Genomic DNA, 19989 nt, shown 5'->3' on the forward strand with positions numbered 1-19989 from the left:
TCAGAAAACTCTTGACTCTCAAATTTGCATTCTTTCAAAGGAGAATTTACACAAATGTGACTTTTTCTTAAATTTTAATTTATTTAAGTAATCTCTACACCCAGTGTGGGGCTCGAACTCACAATCACGAGATCTAGAGTTGCCTGCTCTTCCGACTGAACCAGCCAGGTGTCTCTGTACAAATGTGACTTTAAAGAAATCTGAAAGGGAAATAAATACTTTTTAAAAGGGGGTGGGGCACCTGGGTGGCTCGGTGGTTAAGCTCAGGTCATGATCCCAGGATCCTGGGATGGAACCTCTCAGCGGGCTCCCCACTCAGTGGGGAGCCTGCTTCTCCCTCTCCCACTCCCCCTGCTTGTGTTCCCTCCCTCTATGTGTCTCTCTAATAAATAAAATTCTTTGAAAAAAAAATCTGAGAGGGGAAGAGATAATTTTCCATTAGGAGAAATTATTAGATTACCAGAAAAGTCTAAAGTAGCCTCAACTCTGAAATGACTGGCTTGCGGTGTGGGGGGGGGGGGGACGGATCAATAAAAATTTAATAATTTTTTTAGAAATTCATTTTTAAGAACGATGGAGTCATTTCTCTTTACATCAACTAAAATTTTATTTTTTGTCCATCTTGCTGCATATCCTAAAACAGATTCTAAATCAAAGGCCTTGAATTTGTCTAAATAAACCTTATTTGGGGCATAATCAGCTAAAAGTGGAGCAGACCTCCCACCATTTCATCCAGCCTAAAGAAACAGGAAATGGAGTGGATTTTTCTATTCTTGAAAGAGTTCTAGAACATTCTTATTTCTTTTAAATTGAAGAAGACCAAAAATACTATAGATGGAACATAAAATCCTTCTTCTTTCCCCTCCTCACAAGAAAACCTCAAAGTCTCTTTTATACTCTGTGTCTTGAGACAGGGCCCTTTTTTGAGCTAGGGGTGATTATCTAAGCCTTTAAATCTAACTCCACCCCTTTCCTCGGAGGTCTCCAAGGGGCATCACTGCTCCTTATAGCCTTGGAATTCAGCAAGATAAACACTGTAGGAAGCTTTCTCTTTGTTTCATAGATTGAGAGATTGAAACCTGGGGAAGGGCATGTGTACTCAAGGTCACGTTTTGAATTGTCCTCAATTCTACTTCTTGTATGTAGCCCTCCTGTTTCGGATCTTTAGCGCTCAGCAAACAATCAGTGATGTCAGTGTGGTTAACTTTCTCATGGAAGCATTTAGAGGTGGATACGTGTGTGGCGGGATAATATATGAACTAATGACCCACATTTACCTTAAAAGAAGCCTCCTTCTCCACCTTCCTCACACCTCTCCTCCCTAGCCAAATAGCCAAGACTCCTCTCATTCACTGCCCCATGGGGAGAATTCTCAAAGAACTAGGAAACAATGATGTCAAATTCTTGGCTCTTGAGTTTTAAGAGGAGAGGTCCAGATACAAGATTTGAAAGAATACACAGTTCTGTTTTTTTTCCCTAATTTTGCCCCCTCTCCCCCCACCCGATGAATTCCAGCAATAAATTCTGAGTAATCCCAGAGGCAGCACTGAGATGGCTTGGTCCCCACCAATCAGCCATCAAGGAGCTCTGTGGAGGTCAAGATCATGCCACACCCCCAGCCCAGGCAGCTGCCTCTCAATTAAGATTAAGAATTTCTGGGGCAACTGGGTGGCTCAGTGGGTTAAAGCCTCTGCCTTTAATTCAGGTCATGATCTCAGGGTCCTGGGATGGAGCCCCACGTCGTCTGGCTCTCTGCTCAGCGGGGAGCCGGCTTCCCTTCCTGCCTCTCTGCCTACTTGTGATCTCTCTCTGTCAAATAAATAAATGAAATGCTTTAAAAAAAAAAGATTAAGAATTTCTTTTTAAGGGGGCCTGGCTGTCTCAGTTGGAAGAGGGTGCGACTCTTGATCTTGGAGTCATGAGTTCGAGCCCCACAATGGGTGTAGGGATTGTTTAAATTAAAAAAAAAAAAAAAAAAAACTTACTAAAAGGGGCACCTGGTGGCTCAATCAGTTAAGCGTCTAACTTTGGCTCAAGGTCATGATCCCGAGGTCCTGGGATTGAGTCCTGCATCGGGCTCCCTGCTGAGTAGGGAGCCTGCTTCTCCCTCTCCCTCTGCTGCTCCCCAGCTTGTGCTCTTTCTCAAGTAAATAAATAAAATCTTAAAAAAAAAAAAAACCTTAAAAAAAAAAGAATTTCTTTTCAAAAGATGCCATATACAGAATGGAGAAGTTGGGGGTGGTGAGGGAAGAGTAACTCTACAGTGGAGTAAACTGACAAACACGACCTCAGCCAGGTGATCAAGGCCAATGTCACTAGTGACAAATGATGTCAATAGTGTGTAGTCTTGATATCATGTGTTAAGAACAGCACTTTACTTCTATGGCCTACCTCCCCAAACCCATAACCCCAGTCTAATCATGAGAAAAACATTAGATGAATCCCAATTGAGGGACATCCTACAAAATATCCGATGAGAAGTATATAGAGGGAGCTTTTAAGCAAACAGGCTTGAGCAATGGAATATGGAAAGGGCCCACAGCAACCCCCTTGCAGAATCCAGACAGGCCCATCAGGCGACCCACCTCAAGATACCCATCGGCCCTAACTGACCAATGGGCTACTTACAACCAGGCACAGTTACCAGAAAAGGAAGAATTCCATGTGTTGCTCTACCTCCTCACCTCCCTGCTTTAAAAACAGCCACACCCATTGCCCCGTTGCAGACAGTCTCTCCCCTGCTGTCCTGCCCACGGCTCCCTGGCAGTGGTGTTCAACAAACCTCTGTTTCCTTTATTCTGCCTCAGGTATATCTTTCTACCGCCCACACCACCGGCTTCCACCCAATCGTCACCCTACATCTAGGGGCCCCCTCCTGATCGGACAGACACCACATTTAGATACCACAAAGCACTCCTCAAAGCTGTCAAGTTCATCAAAAACAAGAACAGTCTGAGAAACTGTCACAGCCAAGAGAGCTCAAGGAGACGTGACAACTAAACATAATGGTGTGTTCCGGGATGGGATCCTGCAACAGAAAAAGGAAATCTGAAGAAAGTATGGACTCTCCTTAGTAATAGATCAACATTGGTTCATTCACTGTGACAAAGGTGCCATACTAACGTAAGATGTTAATAATAGAGAAAAAGGCGTGTGAGGTATCTGGGAACTCTCAAATATTTCAAATTTCCTCTAAATCTCAAACTCTTCTAAAAAGTAAAGTCAATTAAAAAACCATAAAGTAAATGAAAATACAAGCCAAAAACTGGGAAGATGAAAGGTAAGCTGTATACAGACTATATAAATTTTTCCTACAAATCAATAAGAAAAAGTCTGCCTGATAGAAAAATGGGCAACAGATGTGAACAGATACTTTACAGAAGAGGAAATACAAAAGTCCAGTAAATAGATAAGACACTCAACCTCATTAGTGTTAGGGAAATGCAAACTTGAAGAAACCATCGGATGCCACAACACACCACCAGAGGGGCAAAAGTTAAAAGGTCTGACTATACCAAGTGTAGGCAAGGGTGTGAATCAACTAAAACTCTTGTAACATGCTGGTAGGAGCATAAATTGGTACAATGACTTTTTTTAAAGTTGAAGATATACAGGCCCTATGACCCAGCAGTTCCATTCCTTGAAATAAATATGATATGAATATGCACTTACATGTACCCGAATACAAGTATGAAATGTTCATAACATCCGTTTGCTCACTGGGGCACTTGAGTGGCTCAGCTAGTTGAACAACCGACTTTGATTTCAGCTCAGATGGTGATCTTAGGGTTGTGGGATCAAGTCCCATGTTGGGCTCCAGGCTCAGGGTGTGGGGGCGATCTGCTACTTTCCCAATCTCTTCCTCTCCCTTCCCCCTCCTGCTCATTGTGCTCTCTCTCTATAATAAATAATCTTCAAAAAATAAAAAGGGAGAACATTCATTTGCTTACTATTCATAATAGCCCGAAACTGGAAGCCATTTAAATGTTCACTAACAACAGAATGGATAGGGGCACCTGGGTGGCTCAGTTGGTTAAGCCTCTGCCTTCCCCTCAGGTCATGATCCCAGGGTCCTGGGATCAAGTCCCGAATTGGGCTCCTTGCTCAGCAGGGAGCTTGCTTCTCTCTCTGCCTGCCACTTACCCTGCTTGTGCTCTTGCTTGCTCTCTCTAGCAAATAAATAAAAATCTTGAAAAAAACAAAAACAATGGGATGCCTGGGTGGCTCAGTCGGTTGAGCCTCTGCTTTCGACTCAGGTCATGATCCCAGGGTCCTGGGATGGAGCCCGGAGTCAGGCTCTCTGCTCGGTGGGGGGTCTGCTTCCCCCTCTCTCTCCGCCTGCCTTTCTGCCTATTTGTGATCTCTCTCTGTCAAATAAATAAAATCTTTAAAAAAAAACCACAAAACAAAACAAAACCAAAAAAACAATAGAATGGATAATAAATCGCAGTATATCCCATATAATAGGATACTGTACCACAATGAAAATTAAGAAATGTAAATAATATATATTATATGTCACATATATTACAAATAAATATAAATAAGAAGTGAGCAATGTGATTCCATTTATATAAAATTTCCAAGGTAGGCAAAAAGAAAGTACACTGTTTTTATCTTAAAAGATTTTACTTAAGGACACCTTGGTGGCTCAATCGGCTAAGCATCTGCCCTTGGCTCAGATCATGATCCCAGGCTCCTGGGATCCAGTCCTGCATTGAGCTCCTTACTCATCAGGGAGCCTGCTTCTCCCTCTCTCTCTGCCTGTTCTGCCTGCAGCTCTCCCTGCTTCCCTCTCTGACAAATAAACAAAATCTAAAAAAAAAAAAAAGATTTTATTTATTTATTTGAGAGAGAATGAAAGAGAGAGAGAGGAGCATGAGCTGGAGGAGGGGCAGAGGGAGAGGGAGAAACAGACTCCCCACTGAGCAGGAGCCGGATGTAAGGTTCCATCCCAGGGCCCTGAGATCATGACCTGAGCTAGAGGCAGACGCCCAACCCACTGAGCCACCCAAGTGCCCCAAAAGTATATTGTTTAGGTATGTAGCATGGCTGTTCAAAGTATACAGAAAAGCAAGGAAGTGATTACCATAACAATCCAATAGTGCTTACTTGTGTGGTGGTAGAGAAAGGGATGTGTCTAAAAGGGACATACAAGGGGTGCCTGGGTGGCTTAGTCAGATGTCAACTCTTGACTTTGGCTCAGGTCATGATCCCAAGGTCCTGAGATCGTGTCTTGAGTTGGGCTCTGTGCTTACTACAGAGTCTGCTTGAGATTCTTTTTCTCCCTCTGCCCCTTCCCCTGCTTGCATTTTCTAAATAGTTAGATAGATAGATAGATAGATAGATAGATAGATGGATACTTTTTTTTTTTAAAGGGGCACGTACAAGGATTTGGTGATGCTGGCCATTTCTTAATGACCTAGAAGGTGGTTGTTACACTAGTGCTCATTTCATAATTATCCATATTCTGAACAGTGACGTTGTAGGTTTGCATGTTATATTTTACAATAAAAAAGCTTTAAAAATCTAGTTTGCTTTTTTGGATCGTAAGAAGCTGTATCTTCCTCTGACTTGGTAAGAATTATTTGTATGTGATGTCAATGTATGTTTGGAGAATCTTGTGTTTATAAAACATGTCCTTGATGAGTGTGAAAGTTTCCAAAGAAAGGCCAGAGTTAGGTTGGCATGGTAAAAACTGTCTTCCAAGACATCTTAGAGGCGGTATCTATCAAGGGAATTTACCACAGGACAGCATCTAGGTCTCAGCCGGCCAGCCCGAGAACCCCAGTTCTGTCAGTGTCTCAGAGTGAATCTGATTCCACGACATCGACCTAAAATAATAAACTCAAAAGATCTTACTGTTTAAAAATAGCATTTTGTTCATTCGCAATGAGATATAAGTATGTGGCAGTCTTCATAGTCATGAAAACCTGGTCAGTGTATTCTCCCCAGAAACGGAAGTGACTCAGGAATCCTAGTTACTCAAAATCAACTTGGTAAGCATACAATCAGAGCAAATATTTAATGTATGGCCCTCTGCTGTAGCCATCTCCACAGCTGGAATGGACTCCCCGGGGCAGGCTGGATATTTGTGTCACACTGTCAGAATGCTGTAATAAGCCACCTTTTTTGGCGTAACTGCACAGACCCTACCTCTCCACTCAGGAGAGCTTCCCACCCCCATCTGTGGTCCCTATCATGTTTGTTTCCCCTGATTAAACCCTGACTGATGTGAATGCCTGGGTGGCTCAGTTGGTTAAGTGTCTGCCTTCGGTTCAGGTTATGATCCCAGGGTCCTGGGATCGAGTTCCGCATCAGGTTCTCTGCTCAGTGGGGAGACTGCTTCTGCCTCTGCCTGTTGTTCTCCCTGCTTGTGCTCACTCTCTTGGTCTCTCTCTCTCTCTCTGACAAATAAATAAATAAAATCTTTAAACCCTGCCTGAGACATGGTGATCTCACTTCTGAGCTTTCGAGGGCATTTACCCTCATCAAGCCACTGAATACTGTCTACACTGACTTTGGATAGTTCTCTTCAACTCCCCCCAAAAAACCTAATCAAAAGCACTGGGTTCTCTGAATCTATGATGATAGAAGTCAGACTATTAATTATCTCTGAGGGCGAGGGAGGTAGACTGAAAAAGGGTCTATGGGAACTTTCTGGGGTTATGGAAACGTTCCATATCTTGATCTGGATGGTGTTTACACGGAGGATACACACAGATGAAAATACAACAAGCTGTTTGCTTGCGATTCATGTGTGTTACATGCAAATTACACTTAACGTATTTTTAGCTTATTCTCAGTTTCCACCTTGCAGATGATCGTATTTAAACCAACGTGAATAGGAGCCCTTGTTCATTCAATTTGTTCATTCACTCACTCATTTATTCCTGAATCCAACGTTGTGCCTTTACAATGTGCTCTGTGAATTCGGCTCTGCTAACTTGGAGCTGAATCTTGGGGAAATAAGTTGAGAATTTGTATCCTGTTTGGGGTGGGGGAAGGGGAAAATGCTTCCTTTCATACGGTTCACCTCCCTGTGAGCAGGGACCCAAGTTCACAGAGCACATTGTAAACACAACACTGGATGGATGGATAAATAAATGAATAAGTGAAGAAATTAACAAATGATGGCTTCTATTTAGCTATGAAGAGTGAAATGGAGGGAATCTTCGCTAATGAAGAGATCACAGCAAGTTCAACGTCCAGGTAATTTCAAAGGCAAAAACAGGGCAAGACTGGGGCACCTGGTTGACTCAGTGACGCATGCGACTGAGTCGAGAGAGAGATCACAAGTAGGTAGAGAGGCAGGCAGAGAGGGAGAGGGAAGCAGGCTCCCCGCTGAGCAGAGAGCCCGATGCGGGACTCGATCCCAGGACCCTGAGATCATGACCTGAGCCGAAGGCAGCGGCCTAACCCACTGAGCCACCCAGGTGCCCCGACGCATGCGACTCTTGATCTCTAGGTCATGAGTTCAAGCCCCATCCATGTTGGGGGTAGATATTACTTAAACTAAACAAAACAAGGGCACATGGGTGGCTCAGTTGGTTGGGCAACTGCCTTCCGCTCAGGTCATGATCCCAGGGTCCCAGGATGGAGTCCCACATTGGACTTGCAGCTCCATGGTGAGTCTGCTTCTCCCTCTGACCTTCTCCCCTCTCATGCTCTCTCTCACTCTCTCTCAAATAAATAAAGAAAATCTTAAAAACAGAACAAAACAAAACAAAAGAGAGAAAAACCAGCACAGCACAAGACCATGCCTCAGCGACAAGTGTTTTCAAGACACTCTCTGGAGGGGCACCTGGGTCGCTTAGTCAATAAGCATCTGCCTTCGGCTCAGGTCATGATCCCGGGGTCCTGGGATCAAGCCCTGGGTCAGGCTCCCGGCTCAGCGGGTAGACCACTTCTTCCTCTCCCTCTCCCTCTCCCCCTGTTTGTGTTACTGCTCTCACTCTCTCTGTCAAATAAATAAATGAAAAAAACATTTTTTTAATTGCAGAGTTCTCTTTAGTGGCTGAGGGGAAAAAAGACGGTCTCTGGAGCTCACAGGAGCTGGCTGGGATGCCTGATCACCTGAACAGACCCTTGGTCCTCTACTTCTCCCATCACCTCCCCTTTTGTCTTTTCTGCTTTTCTCAGCCCACTTTGAACAGATGTGCCACCCCTCCTCATTCTTTCTCTTAACCACACCCTGATTCCCTTTCCTCTCTGTCTTCTCTTCCACGTGTTGGACCAAACCCTGGTCTGGGAAGCATGTGGCTGCCTACCTTCTCTTCCCATCCCGGGCTGCTGACCGGTGCTGTGGAAACTCCCCCGCCCCTAGGATAGGCTCTCAGCTGAGCCCTCCAGCCTGCCTGACCATTCTTTCCCCTGACCTGGTCACTGCCTCCTCCCACCCTCCCCCACCTCCACAGCTATTTAAAGCTTCCAGCAATGTCTTTAAGCCCCTATCCGCCCTCCAGTCCCCTGGGAGACCACACTGCTAGCACCAGCTAGCTGGTGGCATCCATCGTTCTGACCATAAGGGGAAAGAGTCTAGACTGTGAAGCGTGAATTGGTCATTACCGATCCATTACCAGCATCAGGAAACCAACTGCGCTGTCTCCTCTCATCACTGCTGCCAGCTACTTCCCCTTCTTTATGAATGCGATGATTTATGAATGAAAAATCTCCAGTCTCCAGACACCCTCCCTCACCCTCAGGAAGGCCCTACCAAGAACACGGCACACAGCAGCCCGCCGAGTGCCTCATACTGATCCACTTTCGGTCATTAGTGAGATTAGTGAGAGTGGAAAGGGAAGCGTCTGACCTTGGCTCTGCACTGCTGTGTGCTCACGCCTGGCCTGCCTTGGTCTTAAGTTTGCCATGCTAGGTGAGGCGCTGGGGTTGGGGAGAGAAAGGTGGGTCAGACCCAGCCTTATGTTCCTAACCCACTCTGTGTTTGGACATTTGGATTGACCCTCTTTCATCCGTTGTCAGGCTGTCTCTTGGTACCTGCTTCAGCCACCCAGCTGCAGTTTGCTGGATCCTTTAAGTACGCTTTAAAAAATTTTTTTTAAAGCTGGGGCGCCTGGATGGCTCAGGTCATGATCTCAGGATCCTGGGATCGAGCCCTACATGGGGCTCTCTGCTCAGCAGGAAGCCTGCTTCCCCCTCTCTCTCTGCCTGTCTCTTTGCCTACTTGTGATCTCTCTCTCTTTTTCTCTCTCTCTCTGTATCAAATAAATAAATAAAATCTGAAAAAAAAATGTTTTTAAAGGTTTTCTTTTTAAAGTACTCTCTACACCTAGCACGGCACTCAAACTCACACCCCAAGATCAGGAGTCGCACACTCTACTGACTGAGCCGGCCAGGCACCCCAGTACATTTCCTATTTTAGAAGAGTTATAGGTCTACAGACATATTGCAAAAATAGTACAGAGAGATCCCCACGTCCCATATCCAGTTTCCCTGTTGTTAACATCTTTTCTTCTTGCTGTATATTTGTCAAAACTGATGAACCAATGTGAGCACATTATTATTCACTAAAGCCCATACTCCAGATTCCCTCAGTTCTTACATAATCCAGCTGGAGCTTTGATTTCTTTCCTTCCATCCTCGTCTCCTGAATTTGCCTTGACCTAGGCCTGGAGTTCTGCACCTGAGGTCCCTCCCCTCCCCCACCCCTGTACATCCATGCTTCTCTCCTCCTCAGCTCCCAGAAACGAGGGCACCAGCAGGTAGGTGAGCCTGAACCCTGAAAGGCCCAGGGACCAGCGCTTCTGACCAGCACTCGTCCCTGCGGCTATCATGGTGTTTCCTGCAACCATTGTGCTCTTCCTTCTTGAAATCATGTTAAGTCTAGCCGTATCACGTTCTACCAAACTGGTAACTGTATGTACTTGGCTTCTTCAGAAATCGTTTGGTTTCAGGTGACTCATTTACTCACCTTAAGATTGGAACAAAAACAGGAGTCCATTATGGGCAAGACCTCAGGGTTTATAACAGTGTTGGATAAAGAGCTCCTAAGAGCATAGATTCTGTTATTCAACTGCTGTTGGGGGTGGGGTGCGCTGGGCTGGCTCAGTCGGAAGACTGTGCAACTCCTGATGGGGGGGTGTGTGAGTTCGAGCCCTACATTGGATGTAGAGATCACTCAAATAAATAAATAAATAAATAAATAAATAAATAACAAACAAACAAACAAAAAGGCATCTTTCAACTGTCTGTTGACAGTTACTTTAGTTACTGTTACTTTACCTTTCAGGGCTCAGTTTCCTCATCTGTAAAATCACAGTAATGGTGGTATCAATGCCATACATCAGGTGAGGATCAAGGTTAACACACACCGAGCACTTAGAACAGTGTTGGGTACAGTGAGCACTCAGTCATCCTTAGCTATAACGAATATGATGATGATAATAACAGTATCTCAAGGAAGAACCAAGTGGTAGGACAAGTATGAGGAACAGGTTAGAAAAACAGGAAAGAAGGTTCCTCTCATTTTCGTTTAAGGCTACGGGATCTCTCTCCTGCTCCTCTCTGAGTGATTCCTTCTGCTGTCCTCTGCAGGCTGGGACACAGGTAGAAAATAAAACTTAGTGTCCAGTGTCCCCAAGCTAGAAGACTCAGTGTCAGCATTCACATTCCAAACTTCTGGAAGAGAGAAACTTTCTGGAAGAGAGGTCCTGAGCCCCCATCAGGATCAGGCGACCCCCAGGGGTCCCGCAAGTGTGGGCATGTGTGGGTGCTTGTGTGGAGCCAACAGATTCTAAGGCTTTCTCTCGTAGGCTGAGGGGGGTGGCGGGTTCTCTTAAAAGGGGGTGTAGTAGGGGCACCTGGGTGGCTCAGTTGGTTAAAAGCCTCTGCTTTCGGCTCAGATCATGATCTCGGGGTCCTGGGATCGAGCCCCACATCAGGCTTCCTGCTCAACGAGGAGCCTGCTTCTCCCTCTGCCCCTTCCCCTGCTCTCTCTCTCTCTCTCTCTCTAAATAAATGAAATCTTTAAAAATAAAAAAGGGGGTATGGTAGTTATCTATTATCCCTGACTAGTGGCGTCAAACAACAATGCTCATTTATGATGATCTGTTGGGGTTTCCGTGGGTCCGGTGTTTGAGAGCAGCTCACCTGGGTGGTACTGGCTTAAGGTTTCTCGTGCTGTTGGGGTCAGATGGTGGCTGGAGGCTGTATCTTGTCAAAGGCTTCTACATTCGCCTGTCTGGCACCTGGGCTGGGAAGACTCAAACAGCTGGGGGCTGGGTCAGCTGGAGCATACAGGACATCTCTCTATTTCTGCATGGTCTCCCCACATGGACATTCCAGCATGGCAGCTTCAGGGTAACCAGCTGTCCTATACGGGGACTCAGGACTCCAAGGCTCAAGCATGTGCCCTAAGAAGGAGAGAAAGCCAGGTGGAAGCCCAATCACCTTCTAGAATCTGGCTTCAGAAGGCCACTGATCACCTCTTTGCTTGCTGGCTTGGACAAGGCAATAGAAAGATCTGCCCATGTGTGAGGGGAGGGAACATAGACCCCCTTCCCCCTCACAACACACCACCTGTCAGTGGATGCCTGTTGAAGGCACATTGGACGAAGAGCCTATGGGCTGGGATATTTATTGGCCTGGCCATCTTTGGAAAATATGACCTGCCACATGGGATTTGCGTACAGATTAGGAGACAATGGTTGTCACATCTAATATAATACTTTCCCATGTCTTCTACCCAAGAATATATTATAAACATTTCTCTACATAATTATTCTTCTACAACATCCTTTTAGAAGAAGTGTGCATTTTTAAAATTCATGTAATCAGCTACATACTCATTGTAAAAAAATCAAAATAGAGAAATGCATAAAGAAAAAAGTAGATGGTTTCGTCTTCTCTTCCCTCTAATTATACTCCCTAGGGGTAACAATAGGTTTTATGCCTTTCTACCCTTTCTTCTCTCTCTCTGTCCCTTTAAGAAAGATTTATTTACTTATTTTGGATAAAGCAAAAGAGAGAGGGGAACGGGGCAGAGAGAGAGAGTCTCAAGCAGACTCAGTGCTGAGTGTGGAGCCTGACGGGGCGGGGAGGGCTTGATCTCACGACCCTGAGATCATGACCTGACCTGAAACCAAGAATCAGTCGCTTAACCAACTGCACCAAATGGGGGGGGGCGCGTATCCTTCTCTTATCTCTCTTTCTCTCTCTCTTTCTCTCAACGATTTTATTGTTTTAAGTAATCTGTACACCCAACATGGGGCTCAAGTCGACAACCCCGAGATCAAGAGTTGTGTACTCTACCCACTGGACCAGCTGGGTGTCACTGTATCATACTTTACATATAGGCAGAGTGTTATGCATGTGTCTGCTGTTTAGTTTAAGCTCTGCTTTTCAAAATGGGTTCTAATTGTTGGATTGAGAAGTGTTCAATGTACATAGATCGGCTGAGCTATATTTCTTTTTTTTTTTTTTTTTAAAGATTTTATTTATTTATTTGACAGAGAGAGATCACAAGTAGGCAGAGAGGCAGGCAGAGAGAGAGGAGGAAGCAGGCTCCCTGCTGAGCAGAGAGCCCGATGCGGGGCTCGATCCCAGGACTCTGAGATCATGACCCGAGCCGAAGGCAGCGGCCTAACTCACTGAGCCACCCAGGTGCCCTGGCTGAGCTATATTTCTGAGACGTTTCTCATACTTGCATAAACAGGGTAGTTGAACCTAAGCAGGCGTACGGCCTGGGCTTGGTGGCACCTAAGGCTTGATGTCTAACGGGTCCTTATTCAGCCATGAATTTGGACATTCTGGTTGCTTGAGCCTGCCTCCAAGAATCCTGCTTCTAGAATATTCCAGCCTTGGCCTCAAATCAACCTAGAACGCAAGGATGGAGCTGGGACTCCTTTACACACACGGAAGAGGTTGTGCTACTATTGCTGGGTGTGCTGGTTAATATATACCTGGCTGCTTTGGGCCTGAGACTCACTCTCCTTAAAAGCTGGTGGCAAGGGGTGCCTGGGGGGCTTAGTCGGCGAAGCATCTGCCTTCGGCTCAGGTCATGATCCCAGGGTCCTAGGATCAAGCCCCGTGTAGGGCTCCCTGCTCAGCAGGAGGTCTCCTTCTCCCTCTGCCTCTGGCCCTTCTTCCCTGCCACCACCCTCAACACTTTTTCTCTTTCGCTCAATAAAAAAATAGAATGTAACAAAACAAAACAAAACAAGCTGGTGGCAAGGTGAGGCATAAACAGGTCCCACATGCCTCGGACTGATGACGACTGCAGCAAGACAGCCTCATGGGAGTGCCTTGACCTGTCTGGTCGTAGTGAGTTCACAACATTATGCATGTACCACAGTTTAATTTTCCAAACCCGTCTCCACAGATGGTTAAAATGTTTCCAATGTTTTGCCTTTACATGAAATGCTGTGGGACCATCCATTTAACAGAACTACCCGCATACATCTTTTCAATAATTGTTTATTTCCTTGTGTGGATGCACCCTAATTTACCGATCGAATCTCCTATCATTTTGTATCTCAGGTTTGGGAAGACTCTAGATCCGAATTCAGATCTGGCTGATGGAGAAGCCCAAGTCTTGTCCAATACTGCTCGACAGAATTTTTGAGAACATGGAACCTGGGCGTGAAGGTGCCAGGAACTGATTGTGGATGTTGCTCTTCTCCCAGCTCCTATGTAGGCATTTCAACCCAGACCTCAATTGACTTTTCACCTCTTGGGGTCCGCTTGAAATGACTCTACCCTCGTGACAGGTATGATTTTTTTCTGAACAAACACAAGAAATCCTGTTGATACAAATCTAATTTTCAAAGCCAGGAAGGTGCAAAGCCCAGACTGTCAGTAAATGGAGTTAAATATAACCTCGTGCACGGAGCAATATATTTAACATCCTAATTAATAATTCAGAGCATCAAATGCAGGTGGAATGATATTATGTCTGCACTGCCTGTTTGTGGGAAAATTTGCTACCTTAACTGCATTACACTCACCTTTCACCCACCAACCAAAAGGCAAACTAGAGACATGTGCCAAGAAGGGGCAAGCATATATTCATTACAAAGGGAGGGAATAGCATTATTCTAATATACCAGCCATAACGCTACTGAGTACGGAAGGGACTTCTTTAAATTCCACTTTCCGAGACAATGGAGATTTTGATGTGGATTTTTGCCTTCATTATAGTGTTTTATAGTCTGTGTTCCTAAGAACTGGGTCAGATTTTGCATTATGTCTGTAATTTATTTTGGAGTGCCTGATATGTACATTCTCAGGTGAGCGGTTTATATAATGTGATGTGAATACCAGAGTTTTTAAGTTAGAGGAGGGTTTGTTGTTTTAATTGAAATAACGACTTGGCCCCTCCTGATCATACATCCTATACGTAGTTCAGTGCAACTTAATTTTTTTTTCCTTCCGTGAATTCCTCTGTGATTTCCCCTCCTGGAGATCCAGTCTTCCCCGCCCCACACAACTCTTCTCCATGGCCCCCAGACAGCTAGAAAGTAAGTTCTATCTTTTCTGATCCTCCGGAGTATTTTATCATTCTTTATCTTATACAGCAGGGTGCCTACTTAGTTAGAATTTTAATTTGTTTCGAGGCAAGAGAAGTTGCTTGTTAAAAGTTGTCTGGGTCCTGTTTATAAGTTTATTCTGTGCGGTGTTATTCATAATTGAAAAAGATGGCAAACAACCCGAGAATCCACCCATCGAAGACCTTGGGTTAAACAACTTCCAGCATGTTCACACCTTGGAATACTGTGCAGCTGTCATAGGAACAGAAAGCCCCCCGGATTGATTATCAAGATTATACTGTGAAGTGAAAAAAAAAAAAAATCCAGGAGCTGAGCACAGAGGACTGTATGCAACCGTTTCTGTAAAAAGGAGGGGACTATATAGATGCATGTATATTGGCCCGTACAGACAAACTATTTCTGGAGGAAGCACAAGAAACCGGTAAAACTGGTTGTTTTCCGGGAGGATCTGGGTGACTGAGAGCAGGGTGGTGGTGGTGGGGACACTTTCTCTAGGTATCCTTCGATATCTTTTGAATGTTGAACCATGCAAATGTCTGACGCGTTCAAAACATAAATGCGCTAAATGGAAATTAAATAACCAAAAGGAAGGCAAAAAAGAGATCCTTAAACCACCTTTTTTGGTTATGTAAATGTGCGGTGACGGGTGGGGGGGAGGGGTCTAAGAGGATCTTTTCCTGAGGCTGGATGTGGCCAGCCTCCTCCCAGCAGAGACTGTCCCCAGGCAGATCTGTGCGGGGCTTAAGGGGTTCCTGGATGTTAAAGATGTCTCCCTTCTCCGATGGGTCGAAAGGGTCCTTGTGTGTGTGTCAGGGGTAGGGAGTCCATTGGCCAGAGAGGGGACATGGAACGTTTGGGGAAATGCACCAAGAAGGAAGAAGCTTGACTAGGATCAATACCTTTGACATTGGCTGTTGCTGGGGAAGATCAGTTCTTGCAGACCAAGCCCCAGGTGTGTTGTGCAAACAGGGGCTACATGGAGGCAAGTCAAGAGGGCCCCTGCTGGGGGATGGCTCATATTCTCTAGTTCTTTCTCCTCCAGATGTTTGGAAGCAGGACCGCACTGGAATGGGACTGGCATCTAGGATAATTCGCCATTAGAGGAGCTCCAAGAGAGAAACTGGGCTTTTTATTCATCTGGGTATGTGGACCCCTAAGCAGTCAATTTGAATATGTCAGTGACTTGAAGGGGAGTGGAATCTGTCATCCCAAACTATGCCTCTTTGGCAAAAGGATTACATTAGGCTGATTTTTTTTATTTTTAAAGATTTTATTTATTTATTTGACAGACAGAGATCACAAGTAGGCAGAGAGGCAGGCAGAGAGAGAGAGAGAGAGAGAAGCAGGCTCCCCGCTGAGCAGAGAGCCTGATGTGGGGCTCGATCCCAGGACCCTGGGATCATGACCTGAGCCGAAGGCAGTGGCTTAACCCACTGAGCCACCCAGGTGCCCCGGATTTTTTTTTCTTTTTTAAGAAACAGTGGACAGAAGAAAAACTTTGAAAACCCCGTGAAAGTTACCCTTTTGTAAGAGAAAATTACATGTATAAGGGAGCTCTCCATTTGTAAGGTGTCTCCCTCTCTGTACCAGGATGACTCAGTCTCTCGAAACTTATCCATGGAGAAGGCAATGACCTAAATCTGCGGAACACCTTTACCCTTGATTACTGTGCTTTGCCTGATAACTTCCCATAAGTGAGCTTTTACTTCCCTGACTTTTTATTTTTTAAAGATTTTATTTTTAAGTAATCTGTTCACTGAAAGTGGAGCTCGAACTCATAACCAAGAGATCCAGAATGGCAAGCTTTACCGACTGAGCAAGCCGGGCATCCCCGCCCCAACATCTTATTTTGTCTTTTAGCTGGAGATGGTATGTAAGGTGGGGGTCTGGACCATTTTGGGGAGTTACTCAGTTTTCCTGGGTCTCTCTCATGCATAAAGGAGGTATACACAGTATCAGTCGTGCTTGTTTTTCTCTTGTTACTCTGTCTTTTATTATGCATTTATTATCAGCCATGAATCTAGAAGGGTAGAGGGAAAATGAGTTTTCCTCCCCTACAGACTAAGTGATTATTAAGGTGTCATTGTTAATTGTTGGGGTGGGGGTGAGATATTGGTATTGTGGTTATGGTAACAAGGATTCCTTGTCTTTAAAAGATCTGTGGATAAAAGGATAGGGTGGCTGAGACTTGTTTCAAAAAATCCAGTAAGCGGGTACCTGGCTGGCTCGGTTGGTAGAGCATGTGACTCTTGATCTTGGGGTCGTGAGTTCAAGACCCATACTGAGTGCAGAGACTACTTAAAAATACAATCTTAAAAATGTTTTTTTAAAAAAATCCAGTAGGGAGGAGGTGGGGGAAGGAAAAAGTGGATGGCGTATAGAGGAACCGAGACTGGCGATAAATTGGTAGAACTAGTTACACTGGGTGGTTGGATGATGGGTATGTGGGGGCTTATTACGCTATTCTCTCTTCTTTTGTTTTGGTTTGAAGGTATTAAATTTTTAAAAAAATATATATTTTCTTAAAGACCAAGGCCATATGAATTTTTTAAAAAGATTTTTATTTATTTCTTTATTTGACAGACAGAGATCACAAGTAGGCAGAGAGGCAGGCAGAGAGAGAGGGGGAAGCAGGCTCCCAGCTGAGCAGAGAGCCCGATGCGGGGCTCGATCCCAGGACCCTGAGATCATAACCTGAGCCGAAGACAGAGGCTTAACCCCCTGAGCCACCCAGGCGCCCCGCATATGAATTTATTTGACCCCAAACTGGTAAAAACCTGCCCTGTCAATTATGGTCTATACAATTTGTTCCTTGGCTGGGTTGAACTATTTGATTTCTTCACTCTTAGAGTCACCCCCATGGAATGAAGAACTTGCCTTCAACATCTCTCTCCATCTCAGCACCCAAGTTTTTTGCCGGGCACATGGAGGCAGCAGAGGACAGTGGTTAAAAGAAAGAGTACTGGACACACCCGCCGCTCCCATCTGGGTGCAGCCACTTAGTAACCAGGCAAGGTAGCTTTTCTTTGCCTCAGTGACCTCATCTGTTTTCATCTGGGCAAAAGGAATTAAAAAAAAAACATACACATGAAAGGCTATGAAAAGGATCAGACAAGGTGATATCTACAGTGTTACATAGTCTCTGATACATAAAAAGACTCACTGTTTGTTACGATTTATCTTGGGCACTCAGAGTAGTTCCTGAATATGAATGCCTGGGTGAATAAAGGTGAGTGAGAGCCAGTATTACTACAAAGTCTGTAATTTTGTAATTTGTTTTATTTAAAAATGTATTCAGGGGTGCCTGGGTGGCTCAGTTGGTTAAGTATCTGCCTTCGGCTCAGATCATGATCCCAGGGTCCTGGGATTGAGCCCCACATCGGGCTCCCCTGCTTCTCCCTCTCCTACTCCCCCTGCTTGTGTTCTCTCTCTCGCTGTGTCTCTCTCTGTCAAATAAATAAATAAAATCTTTAAAAAAATGTATTCAATATTTCCTAATGCCCTTATCTTTAAAGAAAATTGTGAAATTAGTTAAAATGTACCATCTTTTTTAAAAATGACATAACAGGGCACCTGGGAGGCTCAGTGGGTTAAGCCTCTGCCTTTGGTTCAGGTCACGATCAGGGTCCTGGGATTGAGCCCCGCATCGGGCTCTCTGCTCAGTAGGGAGCTGCTCCCCCCCCCCACCCACCTACCTCTCTGCCTACTTCTGATCTCTCTCTCTCTCTCTGTCCAATAAATAAAATCTTAAAAAAAAAGATATAACATATTTAATTTGGGGGGTCTCATTTGTAATAATTGTGGGTGTCCAGAAGAATTCATTCTGAAAACTTATTATTTAGCATATACATCTCAAACTTCAAGGATTTCTTAAAGAGAAATGTAAAGCTTACACTTCCAGCGAACTTATTTTTGAGAAGGTTAGATACTTGTTATACATAACATAGGGATGTATTTTTGGCCTATGCTTTGTTAATTAAAAAAGAATTACTTCAAGTAAGTGGCAGTTTGAGAGGGAGGGGGAAATGGAGAGTTAATCATCAATGGGTATAAAGTTTCATTTGCACAAAGTTGTACAGCTATAACTAATAACACTGTATTGTGCACTTAAAAATTGTTGAAAGGGTAAATCTCATGTTAAGTGTTCTAAATATAATAATAATAATAATAATAATAATAATAAAGACTCCACTTTAAAGCTTCCAGGTAGAAGTCTGTCCATTCTTTCTTTCTTTCTTTTTTTTTTTAAAGTAGACTCTATGCTCAATGTGGGGCTTGAACTCATGACCCAAGGATCAAGAGTCCCACGTTCCACCTACTGAGCCAGCCAGGCATCCCAAAGTCTGTCCATTCTTAAGTTTTTCAGAAAGCAGTAAGTACTAAAAGGTATTGAGCTAATGAAAATGCTTTCACAAACGTAAGCTTTCTTAGTCTTGGCCAAAATGTTGCAGCTAAAGAATGTACAACCTCATAGGGGTCACCCCTCTGGTGAAGTCACTGGAGTGGGTTGGGCCTCAGCATTGGAGCCCCCAAATGTGATGTTCTCTTTCCCCAGGGAGGATGTGGCTGTTGTGGACTGAATCATATTAGGTAAACTTGAAGGAGCCTGATGGATATAACAACCCCCAATACGGCCCTCAGTATGGAAGATAATTGGTGCTTGGTGCCCAGTAGACTGGTTTCAGAGACCAATATTATCTTTCCTAGGACCACCCCCTTAATCCCCCCAACACGCACCCCCCCCCCCACACACACACAAGAAGAAGCTTGGGACCTTATCCTTTCTGAATGACCATGATAGCATCCCTACTCTGCCCATGGTGCTAGGAAATTGGCCTTCAAAATAAGGCAGCAGTTTTCAGTGACCTATGGCTGCCTAAGAAATCATCTTAGTGATTTAAAATAATGATTGTTTTCTTATTATTCCTCATGGTTCTGGGGTTTCACAGGGTTCAGCAAAAGGGGGTGAGTAGGAGGGTTAGAACACAAGCATGACTAGCCTATAGCCGGGGAAAATTTCTATGTTGATGTGAACTGTTCAGAATAGGCAAATCTATAGACACAGAAAGTAGGTTAGTGCTTGCTGGGAGCAGAAGGGACAGGGGAACAAGAAGTGACTGCCAATGGGTAGTGGTAGTGGGGTTTTTTGCAGGGAGGGGGTGGCGATGAAACTGTTATGGAGTCAAATAGTGGTGACAGTTGCACAACTTTGTAAATATATGAAAAACCACTTAATTGCATACTTTAAAAGGATGAATTGCATGGTATGTGAAATATATATATATATATATATATATATATATATATATATATATATATATATATATATTTTTTTTTTTTTTTAAAGAATTTGGCTGTCCTGGTTTCCACTGTTATTGTTGGCAACTATGCTGACATTCTAATTGTTCATTCGTTTATAGGTAATTGTGTCCTATTCCATACCCCCCCCCTCCACTGCTTTTAGAATCTTCTCTTGGTTTTC

Source organism: Mustela nivalis (genome assembly GCF_964662115.1).
Source record: "Mustela nivalis genome assembly, chromosome: X".
Lineage (NCBI taxonomy): Eukaryota > Metazoa > Chordata > Mammalia > Carnivora > Mustelidae > Mustela > Mustela nivalis.